Source organism: Apodemus sylvaticus, chromosome 5 (genome assembly GCF_947179515.1).
Source record: "Apodemus sylvaticus chromosome 5, mApoSyl1.1, whole genome shotgun sequence".
NCBI classification, from domain to species: Eukaryota; Metazoa; Chordata; class Mammalia; order Rodentia; family Muridae; genus Apodemus; species Apodemus sylvaticus.
This window is the reverse complement of record NC_067476.1, coordinates 55,096,150-55,108,615: the sequence shown is the minus strand read 5'-3', so window position 1 is coordinate 55,108,615 and position 12,466 is coordinate 55,096,150.

Genomic DNA, 12,466 nt, shown 5'->3' with positions numbered 1-12,466 from the left:
TCTGAATTAGTTATTAGAAAAACAACATAATCCTAAGATGTCGAATATAAAGGAAAATGGCAAAGGATTTAGAGAGGAGAAGATGAATATATTATATATCACATATCATATGTCATATAACATAGTTATAGCTTTGACCCTTGTGCTTTTATTGCTATAAGCAGCATCCCTTTTATAACAAAGAGGTATACAAACTAATATGGGACAGGGGAAAGAAGGAATTCAAATGAACAAAACCAATCTGGGCATGGAAGGGCACACTGTGAGTCCAGCACTCATGAGGCTGAGGATGGAGAGGTTTAGGTTAGTGTGGGCTACAGAGTAGGACCTTATCTCAAAAAAGAAAAAGGGAAGGAAGGGAGGAAGGAAGGGAGGAAGGAAGGAAGGAAGGAAGGAAGGAAGGAAGGAAGGAAGAAAAGGAGGGAGGAAGGAAGGGAGGGAGGGAGAGAGGGAAGGGAAGGAGGGAGGGAGGGAGGAAGAGAAAGGAGAGGGAGAAAGAAGGGAGGGAAGAAGGAAGGAAGGAGAAATCAAGGGAGGGAGGAAGGGAGAAGGTTGGGAGGGAAGGAGAAAGGAAAGGGAAGGGAGGGAGGGAGACAGGGAAGAAGGAAGGAATGAATGAAGGAAGGAAGGAAGGAAGAAGCAAGGGAGGGTAGGAGGGAGAGATGGGATGGTGGGGGGGGGGAGATATCAGATTATGGATAAGACTAAACAAACCATGAAACAACCAGAAACTATCAACTTGGGGATCTTCCCCAGCATCTAGTCCAACATTCCCACTTTAATGTAAGAAAGAAGGATTTTGGAAACCAAAAAGAGTAGAGAGAGAAGGCTGATCCCGCCCCTCCATTACTACAGTCTATGAAACAACCATCAGACAGCCACCAGTGGGAGTTGCGGGATTCCCTTCTCCAGAGATCTGGTAGACATTGAAATCTTACGAATTCAATGGGCTGCCAAGTTTGTTAAAACAACTGGATGCTAGCCAGACTGCCACTCCACTCTGTGCTACACAGACACAGTCCCGTGCACGAGAAGCTCCCTGAAGCACTTACTATCCTTTTTGAACTTATCCTATTTCCCTTACTACGAGGTTTATAACCTCCTTAAGGGCAGGACACTAGGTTCTGAGTGGCAAACGCCAGAATTGTTAAAAGCAGGGAGTTTCCGATGTGTGTTGAACTAGTCTCCAATCCCGCAGCTAGCAAGCACTGCCATCTAGAATATGCCTCTAACTCAGGCCTCGGTGCTGAAATTGCTACCAGGGCCACAAGAATCAACTCTTCCTTTTCCCACCAGCGACATGAGGGGCTGTTGTTAGAGGAAGAAGTGGTCAATACTGGGTGATTCAAAACAATGAAGTAGACACTCCACAAAATGGACATAATTCTAGACAAACTGAGAAAGCTAATACAGCTAGGCAGAGAAAAAAAAATAAATGAAAATCCCCTTCCCCAGTCTCCTCATCCAAACCTACAAGTATTCAGTTGCTAGGAAAATACGCCATCTTCAGAATGAAAGCATTTCTAGTCACAGCTATTGAATCCTTACTAACATCCTTAAGGCTTAGCCCAGAGACTCTCACCAAGCTTTTGAAATCTGCATAGTAGGAATGCAAGAACATTTTGAGGGAGACCCTCCAGAAAATGCAAAGTCTACTTAAAAATGTACATCAGTAACAAGGGGTTAACAAACCCAGCACTCTGGAGGCAGAGGCAGAGACTGTGCTGGAGGCACCCTGGACTGCACAGGAACTTTGAGATCAACCTAACTCAAAAAACCAAAGTTTGCAGACATAGCTCAGTTTTAGAATGCTTGTCTCTTGTGTATGAAGCCACGTGTTTGATTCCCAGCCCTACAAAAAGAAATATATTGACTTGTTTCTAACATTAAAATTTGTATTTCACCCAATCGAGCGATAGGGATACCAACCCACTCATAAAACTTTTGACCCAAAATTTATCCTGTCTAAATGCAGGTATGACCAGGCAGTAGTGGTGCATGCCTGTAATCCCAGCACTCTGGGAGGCAGAGGCAGGCGGATTTCTGAGTTTGAGGCCAGCCTGGTCTACAGAGTGAGGTCCAGGACAGCCAGGGCTACACAGAGAAACCCTGTCTCAAAAACAAACAAACAAACAAACAAATAATAGAAAGAAAGAAAGAAAGAAAGAAAGAAAGAAAGAAAGAAAGAAAGAAAGAAAGAAAGAAAGAAAGAAAGAAAAGAAAAGAAAAAATGTAGGTATGGGGGATAGAGAGCCATCCCATGGGCAAGCACCAAGTCCTGACACTATTAATGATGTTATGCTTGCAGACAAGAGTCTAGCATGGCTGTCCCCTGAGAGACTACACCCAGATGCAGACACCCACAGCCAAACAGTGGATGGTGTCTGGGGACTCTTTTGGGAGATCAAATGGAAGGATTGCAGCCTTTAAGGGGATAGGAACTCCACAGGAAGACCAACAGAGTCAACTAACCTGGACCCTTGGGGCTCTCAGACCCACCAACCAAAGAACATACACAGGCTGGACCAAGGCCTCTGCACACATATGAAGCAGAAGTGCAGCTTGGTCTTCATGTGGGTCCTGAACAACTGGATCAGAGGCTATCCCAAAAGGTGTGGCCTGTACGTAGGATATGCTCTTCTATGTGAGCTGCTTTTTCTGGCCTCAGTGGGAGAGAATGCACCTAACCTACAGGGACTTAATACGCTAGGGTGGAAGGATCCTTGGCAGGTCCCCACACTCTCAGAGGAGAAGAGGAGGGATGCGGGAAGAAGAATTGCGGGAGGGGTTCAATGGAAGAGGGCAGTGAACGGGATGTAAAATGAATAAATAAAATAATAAAAAAACAAATAGCAAGCAAAAAATTTTGTATTTCATTAGTTTTGCTTTATGAATATAGAAAAATGATTATCATAAATATCATTTCAATATATACTTGTTTCTCAACTTCACTTGGGGTATGTATTTTAAAGATTTATTTTTTAATGTTTTTAATTATGTGGATGGATATCTGAGGAGGCCAGGCACGTTTGGATGCTTCGGCCTATAGTTACAGGCTGTTGTGAGCTGCCTGGTATGGGTGCTGAAAACCAAACTCTGGTCAGTACCTTCTCTTAACTGCTAAGCCATCTTACCTAGCCCTGTGGTGAGCTTTCCTCTTCCTTCCTAATGAGTTCTAATTTTGTCATCAAAATTCAGAACTAGTTTCCAACTGGTAAGGCAAAAATTGAACATATGTAATATCCAAATGGCGAATTCCCTGTTGGAGAAATGAAGGATAGACCTTATCTATCATTTATTTGAATCATGTGTATACCCATGTATATTACAGACATTTTTATTTAATTATTCAAGAATAGGCACATGAGATACATTATCTAATTCCTCTGGGGCCTTCCATTGGCAAAAAATAGATGCAAAGAGTGTGGCCATCAACTGCATTTTTCTTATATTTGAAAGTAATGACTTCATTATCTCTACATTTAATGATTCACTTTCATTTTTAAAACTTTAAGTAATACAGAAAGCCCTACAAAGAAAAAATATCAACAAAACCCTAGTACCTAGAAACAGGCATCAGTAACATGTATCAAGTCATTAACAATGTATCAAACTGTATCAAGCCATCAGTAACAATGTATCAAACCCGAACACTAGAAGTCACCATTCCAAATAGTCCATGCATTTCTTTCCTGACATCTGTGTTGAGGCTGGGAGCTGAGGAGTGATGGCAAACAAGCAGACACAATCAGTACCTGTCGTTTTTAAATAAAATATGAAACTTACCTCTGCTTACATTTAGCAAGGGAGAGAAACCGATGAAACTATCAGATAACAGTGTCTTCTTCACTAAGAGAACAGCTGGGGGGGGGGGGCTTCTAAGAGGAGAGAGGTGCTTGACAGTTTATTTTTGGTTTGTTTGTTTGCTGTTTGTTTTAGCAACCCAAATGTCATCTTAAGCTTCATAAGAGTGCCTTCATGCTACAGAGCCATTAGTGAAACAGTCTTAAGCTAACAATAACGTTTTAGGGGTGAGCCTGGATGTTGAGACAGAGATAGAATTTCTCTGCAACCCTGGCCATCCTGAAACTCATTCTGTAGACCAAGCTAGCCTTAAACTCAGAGACTCATACCTGCCTTGGCCTCCTAAGTGCTGGGATTAAAGGTATGTGCCACCACATGCTAAAAAAGATAAATGTTTTATAACTACAACTGAAAGAGGAAAGATTGAAAAATCTGAAACCTTTATTCCTCATTTACATATAACCCAGAGTGAGCCTGGGTACCGTGATGATAGGGACCAACAGTTTTATTTACAGGTGTTCATTTATTTCAGGGCAAGCTCATAGGTGTGCTAAAATATATGTGTTATATATATATATATATATATATATATATATATATATATATATATATATATATATATATAATCAGTTTAAAAACCTATAATATTCTCTTACAAAATTCTCAGAGTCAACTGCCAAACTGGTTAAGCACGACAAATTTTCCATTAAAAATAGACTCAAAATCTTTTCAGATATCTTCCCCATGTGACAAATTCCAAGGCATCTTCAGAGATATACACACAGCTGTTTTTAAAGTTTATAGAGGAACCTTATGCTCCTAGAAAAAAAAAAACTAGATTATTCTGCTGTAGGTGCTTTTATTTGCAGTCAAAACAGAAGGCCAAATTGGCTGTCTTGGCAGGTTGAGCTGCTTTTTAAGTCTGCTTAAGAGTTTTAGAGACAGATGGTATACTGTCTATATCAGAATAAAAAATACTATAGTTTTAATTTGTCCTTTGCAGCTCACTTTATTTATTGACACTGAATCTATCTTAGATACAAATGTTTCATAAGTCAGAAGTTTCTTTCCTTAACCTGTATACAGCATACTTCAGGGGTCTGAAAAACAGCTCAGGGTCTAAATATAAGAGGAGGTCAAACATCTGTGTGTGTGTGTGTGTGTGTGTGTGTGTGTGTGTGTGTGTGTGTTGTCACTCAGGCAATCTGTTGAATGGTAGTTCTCTTTCCACAGTTAAATCATAAGCAGTTAGAAAAATAAACAATTGTTTTTACCAAGAAATTTACTCAATACATTTATTAGACTCCAAAATGTCCTTTTTGTGTCTTCACTTATTTGATTGATTGCTTGTTTCATTTTAAGTTCAGACATTAATAAACTTTCAGTAGTAATTGCTTTGTATACAGTTAAGAAGTTTCACAATCCTCTATTTCCAAAGTAAATTCAAAAAGAAATTTCTTCTCTCTGCATCAACAGAGTTAAGCATGTAACTGGTTGATTATTGTTTTTTTTTTAAACTTCAATGTATACAGAATAAAACTGAATAAAAGTAGTAACTGAATAAAAATAAAGAATACTTTGTTCTTTGGAGGATGGAGAGACAAGGTCTCACTGTGTAGTTCTGACTGTTCTAGAACTCACTATGGAGAGCAGACTGGCCTTGATCTCATAACAACCCACCTGTCTCTGACTCCCCACTGCTGGGGTTAAAGGCCTGCACTCCCCAAACCCACCCCTGGCTAGAATTCATCATTTGTTTTTATAACTTATTTATGTTTATTTTATGTGCATTGGTGTTTTGCCTGCGTATATGTCTGTGTGAAAGTGTTGAGTCTCCTGGAACTGGAGTTACAGAGAGTTGTAACATGCCACGTGAGTACTGGTAATTGAACCTGGGTCCTCCAGATGAGAGTCAGTTCTCTTAACCACTGAGCCATCTCTCTAGCCCCTAGAATTCATCACTCTTAAAAAATAGCCAAATAGTAGTACAGGCTTAGATTTTCCAAAGCCTACTTTACTTAGTGTTCTTAAATGCTTCCACCTCCCTTCTGTCCTACGGACGAGAGGTAGCAAAGAAGGTTAATAGGAAAAGAGGGGCTTGTGGGCCTGTTCAGAAGTAGTTCTTTGGGGCAACAATCTTCATTGTCAGGATATCAGCAGTCTAGTCCAATAGCAAACACCAAACGTAAAACAGTAGCAGGGGCCTGATGCAGCAGAAAGCGCAAGACCCCACCGAATTGGCACAAGTCAGAAGTTCTTGGTTTGTTTTTTTCTAAGAAGTGAAGACCAATGAAGACCAGCAAAGTGTTACACAACTAGGAAACACCAACGAAACATCGCAAGGCACAGCAATGCACCAGCATCTTCTCACTGTCTGTGATGTTATATTTATATTCTTTCTAAATTTCACAAACCTTCTCAAGCATCTAATCAGGCAAAACATCATATGCTGTCTCATGTATCTGCTTCAGCAAAACATACTTTCATATGTCTGCTTCAGCAAAATATTCTTTCATGAGACAGCTTCCAAAAATACTTTACATGACACAACTGAATTTCCAAAGAAACTAGAAATTTCCACTTCATAGGAGCTAGTGAGATGGCTCAGTAGTTAAGAGCACTGTCTGTTCTTCCATAGGACCTGGGTTTGATTCCCAGAACCCAGTGGTGGCTAACATCCACTCAGACCTCCAGTTACAGGGCATCCAATACCCCCTTCTGGCTTCCACATGCACTATGCATCATGTGGCACACATGCAGCTAAAATATTCATATGTATGAAATAAAATAGAAAAATTTTAAAGTAGCTAGACAAAGCGGGACCCATTTAATCCCAGCACTTGTGAAGCAGAGGCAGATGGATCTCTGTGAGTTCTAGGCCAGTTTGCTCTACATACTGAGTTCCAGGCTACTAAGTGAGATTATATCTAAAATAAATAAATACATACATAAATACATAAATGATAAATCTTGTCCTCTGCAAAAAGAAACATCTTTGATAATGAGGGTGATGTGTCTACACTAATCTGTGAATATAAGGATAGGTATTTATAGTATAACTGGGAATTATACTGGCTTAGGACACTGCAGTACTAAGTTCTCTAAGGTTTATGACTACCTCAGCCACATGCGGTTTCATAGGTTTACAGTACTACTCACAAATTCGCTCCTATTCGACAGTCCTTATGTCCAATTAAGTGGCGGTTGGTTAACACCAAGGCATAAGTGCCACTATTATACCCTTGGCTCTATCTTGTCATGCTCGTTACTGTTGTAGCCTGCAGGCTTTACAGTTCAGTAGGGCTGTCAGCTTGCATACCATGTTTGCATACTGTAAGAGGTAGTTCTCAGGAAGGAGGTTCCAGGGTCAGTTACAGCTTGATTCTGCTGAGTCCTGTGTTAGAAGTGTGTAGTATCTTCATTAATAGGCTTTTATTTTCACGTTCTAGAAGGCAACCATGGACAACAGCCTACATCATTTGGGGAGTCTTTTGAACTTCCCTGGTCAACAGGTCAAACGGAAGTGTAGAGAGGATCACCTGTCATAAACATCACCTGTCAATAAAATGAGCTGAAGCAGAAAATAGGAGGTAGGGACTCAGGCAGGAAGAGAGAGGATCCTGGGAAATAGTAAAAGTATAAGAAAGGCTCAAGAGAGAAGAGTGAGATTCCAGAGACAAGATGAGAAATGGCCGGAGGAGACAGATGTAAACCACAGCAGGTAGGTGAACTCGGGGAAATGCTGAGGGAGACACTGAGGAGATGCGGATAAAACAGTAGGCCAGGACTGAAGGAGAGGTAACTAACCAAATGGTGTACATAGAATACTTTAAACGAGTTAAATAAGTTACAAGCTAGTCTGAGAATGCGCCAAAGCTTATGGCCTAGGCATTTAATAATAAATACTTGGTCTTGAAGTCGCTGCTGTTGGGAACTAAGTGGCTGGAAGAAAAATCAGATTTTTAAAATATTTTATTCTTATAAGGATGTTTCCCATGCTTGGTGTTAGGACTTTGGTAAGTAAGTTATGCTTCTTTTTTTTTTTTTTTTTTTTTTTTTTTTTTTTTTGGTGTTTTTGAGACAGGGTTTCTCTGTGTAGCCCTGGCTGTCCTGGAACTCACTCTGTAGACCAGGCTGGCCTCGAACTCAGAGATCCGCCTGCCTCTGCCTCCCAGAGTGCTGGGATTACAGGCGTGCACCATCACTGCCCTGCTAAGTTATGCTTCTTTAAGGTGATATTATCACCCCACATGGCATATCTTTATTTGAATTATTTGTATAATGCACACACACACACACAAACACATACACACACACACACACACACACACACACACACGAACATGTGTGTATTTCTGAGTAAACATAAAATAATTGTTTCCCTGTGGCTTTTATGATCACCCTTAGTGTTCTCTCTCTCTCTCTCTCTCTCTCTCTCTCTCTCTCTCTCTCTCTCTCTCTCTCTCTCTGACAGATGGATTCTATCAAAGCAATCCACAACTGGTTAAAATGCAGAGAACAAGGGACTGTGAGTACCCAACTCCTACAGATACATCTACAATCCAAACCCTCTACCTAAGACTCACCAAGGAAGGAATGGTAAGACTGTAAGAGTCAGAAGATCAGGATGTTGCAACATAGTGTCCTCTATACAACAGGGAGTTGCACCCATGAAATGTGAACAATATAGCCTAAACAAGACCTAGACAATGACGACACCAATTGACATCCCAACATGGAGGGGGAAATCACACAAGGACCCACCCCTAGATAAAGAGCTATAGGCAATTAATGGTTGCTAAGAGACAGATCAGTCTTCTCCAAGGCCAAGCACACTGACGGGTTATCCAGTCCCAAGAGGTCAACACTAAACACATGTACATATGAGCAACACCAAGTGGACTCAGCTGGTTGTATTTATATGCACTCATGTAAATGGATAAATAGACGTGCAGGCATGTAGGTAGGCAGATGACAGACAGACATGTAAGAATAATAGTTAAAAAAGAAAAGGTTATGAAGTTGAGAGGGAATAGGGGAACAGGGGAGGAAATGGAGGGGAAATAGTATGTGGTGGAAATACAGAACACACATGAAATTCCTAAAAATAAAACGAGTGTTTTTTTTAAGAGAGAATGATAAAGTCAACTGTGGAGGGTTTCACAGTGCAGTAAAGCCAAGTAAATAGCTACCACATTCTAATTTATGATACCTAGCCCCCAAAATCCTATGTATGTGAATTCATATGTCACTATGGATGGCAGAAAATTGAAGGGATATATGATAGGCTTAGCTTTTCCGTTGCCTGGGATGAACCAGTGTACTAGGAAGAGTTTAATGGTCATCTTTATTACTTAGTAAAAGAATTACAAGTATTCTTTCACTAAGCATTCTGTTACTGTAATAAAGTACCCAAGGTAATGAACTTTAAAAGACAAAAGGTTTATTTTGGCTCACACTTTGAGAGACTTCAGTCCATGTTGTACTGGTCCCAAGTCTTTCTTTCTGTAGGAAGACAATATGTCATGGTAGGGAGCAGCAAAGCTCCTCACTTCATGACCAATACAGGAAAGAGAGAAGAACTAAAATCCCATTCAAAGGTGTAAGTCTATTATGTTTAACCAAGGCCAGGATTTCAAATGAGCTGCCTCAGGACAAGAATCAAAGAAACCAGCCAGGTACCAGGTCATGGCTTCCTCAGAGGTCACAAAACCTGAGCCTGTGGAGGATAGAAAATGTCTGAGATGAATGTAACAGGGATCCTGTGGAGCCAACTAGAAAGGGGGAGAGATTTGATTATCCACATTCACTTGGAGTCTCATACATCTCAATGGAACAGCATAGATTCAAGGTTTTTGGTGTTCTGAAAGTTATCAACCTTGAAGGATAAAGCTAAGGCAATGAGTTTTAGAGTCTGAACATGGAAGGCTTACCTCCACTTGAGAAATCTCTTGGTAGAACCCAGTTTATCTACTCAAGAGGAAGTAGCAACTTCTGGCAGACTGTAACTGTAGCTTTTTATTCCTATCAGCAGCAGAGAGAAGCACTATGTAGATCCTGCATTAACAAGTTCTGAAGTCAGATAGATCACTTAAAGCATCTGACATGAACTTTAAACCAACCGCTTGTCCATAGTAATCTACAAAACTTGGCAATATTAAGTAGTCTTTTCAGTGATATCCAACAGAATAAAGGATTTCACAGAAATACTAAGGTCACAGGGATATTTAATGACCACCCAGAGCAATCCCCTTTGTTTTAAAGAAGAAGCTGGTGTCAGGGAAGTTATTTTTTTCTTATAGTTATAAAACATAACCAATGATAAAACCCCAGGTCACCTCCCTTCCAGTGGTCACCTTTTCCCAAGGTCTTTCACCTCAGCCTCTTTGATTCCATCCATCAGGGGAACTAACTGTGAAGCTCTAATGTCTCCATTTGAACCTTCCTCTGCCTCAGAAGCAGAAACACGCAGCAGAAGAACCTGTGAGGTAAGAGGAGCTCCTATCTCAGTAGTGATATAGGCAAGCCAGGGGCCCAGAGGCCTAGAAGAGCACATAGTTAGAGTGGGCAACAGAGTCCCACCAACCTTTATCCCCCCTTGTTTGCTATCTGGTGCGCTTGACGGAAGTCAGCAATGGTTCTGGTTCTCAAAGCTGGGACCAGGCAACGGTGGCTGTCAACAGGAGCCACTATTCAATGATGGAAGGCAATTAGTTCAAGGAAGAGGTGGAGGAACATTGGCGTGAACCTAACAAAACCTAAGCTTTGTTTATCTGAAACCTTTCTGGTCCCATGAAAGCTTTGTCTTTCAGTCATGATTTTGTATTTGTCTTCTTCATGGGGCCCTTCTAAACTGCTTAAGTGCAGATTCCTAACGTTTGGATATACTCAACAGTTCAGTGTCCCCTAAAAATGCCCCAAAACTGTCTGTGGTCTGTTTCATTAGCTGTGGCAAGTTCAAGTGACCACTCTCTGGCCTCCTTTCCCAATGATATCAATAACAGGATTCAAAACAGAAGTCATAATGCTGAAAGTTCTACAAGCTAAGTGATAGATAGTCTTTTTCATATGAATATTTAGGATCTCTTTCCTCTTAGTTTATTATTGGATTTAATTTAACAGTTTCTATTGAAATTATATTTCTGAGCAACAAGGATAATTTAAGAAGCAATTACAAATGAGATGTTCAATAGAGCTGTTTTGCATATTTATTGCATTTTCATATCTTGGAAATAGGATAGAGGTAAAAAACAATGAAATCTTGATTTCTATTTAGATAGAGATTTATCATTATTTGTGAGATATGTCCACCATGGTTTTACTTTAAAACCACAAATAAAGTTTTAACAATGGGCATTTTTCTTGTTGAGAGGTCTGTGGTCAGACTAAACATCTCACAGACCCTGATTAGATCCTGAGGTTTTCAAATTCAATATTCAGCAAATATAGAGCACTTCTTTGGCCATAAGAAATAATTAAGAATTTCGGAGCTGGTGTAACTTGCCTGAGCCTGCTTCACTTTCTATGGTGACATGATAATCAGACATAACCTCTTCTTGTATTGTGTCCCATCATACACAGGTTCAAAGCAGAATAAATCACTCATAATTAATCTTTTCACAATCTAGGTGGCGTGGCTTTAGGTTTTTCCATCATCAAGGTCTTCATTTGCCAAATAGTCAAGTTAGGGAAATTTTATGTTATTAAATTCTTTCTTTTTCCTCTCAATTATCCTGAATCCTGAAAAGTAGACACTCAGTCATTATGTGAAGACAAAGGAACATTGAATAGCTAATTATACAACAGCCAGAACTGTCCATTGTGTATTCATTCTTATAATAGATCGCTGGAGGGTGAATTAGCATATTTAGTTTGGAATCTTGTGAGATAGAAATGGGATTGTTTTAGTGGCTAATGTCTGCATGGCAGCCTCAGAGTACAAAGATGGCTGCTGTAAAATAGCACAGGGCTCCCAGTGATGGGAAGGAGGGTGTTCTGGGAGTGAGTCACATGACAAGATATGTCCGATGATGTCTAAAATTCCACCTTTTCTGAATTCCCACGGTGTCCCTGTGATCCTACAGACTTTACTTGCTTCCCTAGAAACAAGCCCTCTCCACATGACAATCTGAAAATCAAATATGCAAAAGCCATCTAGTCGTAGCATTTTCTATAGTGTTTCTTTACTGGAAGAGATCTCCAAAGGTCACCTAGTTCGTCCCATCTCCAGCCAGGACTCTTCCTAATACTGAATATAGCTGTACAGTGATCTGCATTAAGAAAGCTTTTAAAGATCCCTGGGGTTGCTCAAAAAATAGCTAATATTGGCCTGATTCATAGAACAGCATTATATGAATGTCAAAATAGCCACCTTCATCAAGGAAGACATCCATCAGAGCTGTTAAGTGCTGGGGCCAGCTTCATGAGAAAACACTTTACTTTCTCAGAGAATGGGTAGTGGATTAAAGAAATGACCAGTGTGGTGGTAGTTTTTGTTTAGGTAGTTCAATGCTTGTCTAAAAGGAAACACTGTCATGTCAAGGACCACAGCAGGAAACGCTAGAGGTGGCTAAAGTGGAACAGTTAAGTAGGACTTCTAACAAGTCTTTTCAAACAGCTGCAAAATGCAGAGAGGAAGCAGCTGTTTTAAGTAAGATCCGAT